Genomic DNA, 3,134 nt, shown 5'->3' on the forward strand with positions numbered 1-3,134 from the left:
ACGAAAATAACCTGATTTGGTCACTATTGAAACTGTGTAGAACATCTAGAAATTCTAATTTTTTATCATTTTTATCGTTTTTAAACTAGAGTACTGCAGGTTTGAACAGATTTTGCAATCGAAAACCTTACATTTTTTTTTGAAATGGCCAKTGAAACCACCCGATTTGAAACTCTATCGAAATTGTTTAGGACAATTTTTTAGTCTGACTGCTACAAAATAATAGAAAGAAATTCCTATTAAAATAAGAGAAAGAGAGAGAGAGAGAGAGAGTGATGAAACGTAATATCTTTGTTAACATCCATCAAAATGACCCGATTTGGTCACTATTGAAACGATAGAGAATATTGAAAGCCATTTAATGTTAATTTTAATTAAAATTTAACATWTTTGTGTCAATTTTGCCATTAAAAAAATATTTTTTTTTAAGTAGCCACTGAAATCACCCGATTTAGACACTATTCAAATCATTTCGGATTTTTTTTTGAGTCTTTCTGCTTAATAAATAATATAGAAAAAATCTTATAAGAAGAGAAATTGCTTAGAGAGGCAAAGAGTACGATTTCTGTAAAGATCCACCAAAAAGACCCGATTTGGTCACTATTGAAATTCTGTAGAATGTTGAGAAATTCCTACTTTTCAACATTTTTTAAACTAGAATATAGCAGATTTGAATCGATTTTACAATCGAAAATCTTACAAATTCTTTATAGTGGCCACTGAAATTACCTGATCTGGATTCTATTGAAATTGTTTCGGATATTTTTTTCAATCTGACTACTGACCACCAAAATGACCCGATTTGGTCATTATTGAAACGATATAGAATATTGAAAGTCATTTAATATAATTTTTAATTAGAATTTAACAGATTTGGGTGAATTTTGCATTAAAAATACACAATTTTTTTGAAGTGGCCACTGAAATTATCCGATTTGGACTCTATTCAAATAGTTTTGGATAGAGAGGCAAAGAGTACGATTCCTGTAAACATCCACTAAAAAGACCCGATTTGGTCACTATTGAAATTGTGTAGAATGTTGAGAAATTCCTACTTTTTAACATTTTTTAAACTAGAGTATAGCAGATTTAAATCGATTAAGCAATCAAAAATCTTACAAATTTTTTAAAATGGCCACTGAAACTTCCAGAATTACTCAATATCTAGAAAATCACATTTTGAGCGTTTTTCCGACTTAAAATTGATCAAAAAGTCAAGAAATTCGATTTTTTAAACTCGTCTCAACCACGTTTTATCTACTTTTTATTGGAAGTGCAAAAAACGTGATTTGGTCTAATCAAATACAAGTTGGTTAAAAAAGCGTTATTCTGAGGACAAATCTAATTTTACGGTAAGTTTTATTTGGTAAAATATGGAGTAATTAGCTCGTGTCTCTTGAGATTGCATTTATTGTCTCGCGAATATATTATTTTAATACCCTTTCCATGTTCCAAGTGATGAACTAATTACGCAATTAACCTGATTCCATTTATTAAATGCATTTCTAACGACTTAACAACTTTTCTTTGAGGGTCATTGCAACAACTTGTGAGTTCAAAGTTTCGTATCATTGCTAATTGAAAAAAATATAATTAAATTTCAATGTTGTTTGCAACGTAAATTGAGCAAATATGATTCAYTGGAGCACAAAGTGACAAAATGTGGTCATTGTTGAGGTCGCAGCAATGAAAAAATTTCTCTTCCAAGAGAATAATTAGGGAGTGTTTTGACTGAGGATTAGTAAAGCGGATTTCCGGCTTATAGTTGGCATCACATCAATCACATTCCTCCAAGCAAGGGATGTTTCCTGGCCCTTCCAAGTTTCAAACAAAAATTTCGTTTTATTTTAAGCACAGGTAGAAGAACATTGGCTCAAATCCAAACACCGAAATATGTTCCTCCCTTATCCAATTTAGTTATCAAAGTTCTTAATTGAAGTATAGATAAGTAAAGGCAAGTTAATCAAGCTTGGAATACATTTTCACACTTGACAGTGATTAATGGTGCAAATTCAAATCTAGTGGAAATTTTAAAAGCCTCAAAATTTATTATTATGATTTTGTGTGTGCACAAATCCCGTATTTTTTCCTCATGCTCATTTACGGTCATAATGTACACAAAATCGATTCGAAACAAGGTCAACATTGCATTATCCTAAACATGATGCACTTGAAAATCAACAAGCATATAGCAYTTCAGTGGATGGAGTCATGTAACCATATTACAGATTGGATGGCGGAATTCAAGCTTAGTCTAATTGAGGCTTAAACCAAWTGGGAAATATCACAAATATTGTGATAAATYAGGCTCGGATTATATGCAAAATGCATATTTGTCATTAAGAGGTATATTKGCAAAATTGTAAGTTTTCTATGCATATCTAATGTTTTTTGATTAAAATAAGCTAAAAAATGCATATTTTGGCAAKTTGGTGAAAAAACGTCCTTAAACGGTCAAAGAAATTCAAAAACATCATTTTTTAGTTCAAAAATTTAGTTAAAAAACGGAGAAAAAATTGGCACTTTCGTCGTAATTTGGTGACTTTTTTCTGTCTATAAAAATTACTTCGAAAAATGCAAAATTCATTTTATTTTCGACGTAATTTAGTGGTAATTTGAGCTTAATATGCAAAATAATTGCATTTCAGGTTGAGAAATCAACTAAAACTCTCAAAAAATCCTAATTTTTTTTATTTTTGACGTAATTAATTGAAAAAAATTAGTTTTCAGCTCAAAAACAAGCTTCAGAATTCAAAAAAGACAAAAAAACACCGTTGTTATTGAAATCTTTGAATTTCTTAGGTTATCTTCGAACAAAACTTTCGCAAAATTCAAAATTTATTTAATATTTGCCGTACTTTGAAGATTTTTCGGATTATTATGAACAAAATAATTGAATTTCTGACTGAAATATTCGGGCAAATATAAAAAATCATATTTCTGACTAGAAAAATCAATAAAACCTTCGAAAAATTGAAAATTCATTTCATTTTTCACCTGATTTGTTCGCTATTTTTGTCGTGATTTGGTGATTTTTCGGTTTATTACGGACGAAATTTTGCATAAATTATTTTGATTTTGACCAAATTTAATGATTTTGCGGTTTGTTTTCTGAAAAAACGTTCTTAAACGGT

This window comes from Tribolium madens, unplaced genomic scaffold, assembly GCF_015345945.1.
Source record: "Tribolium madens isolate multiple individuals breed KSU strain unplaced genomic scaffold, Tmad_KSU_1.1 Scaffold_19;HRSCAF=116;Tcas5.2_LG9, whole genome shotgun sequence".
Classification (NCBI taxonomy): Eukaryota; Metazoa; Arthropoda; class Insecta; order Coleoptera; family Tenebrionidae; genus Tribolium; species Tribolium madens.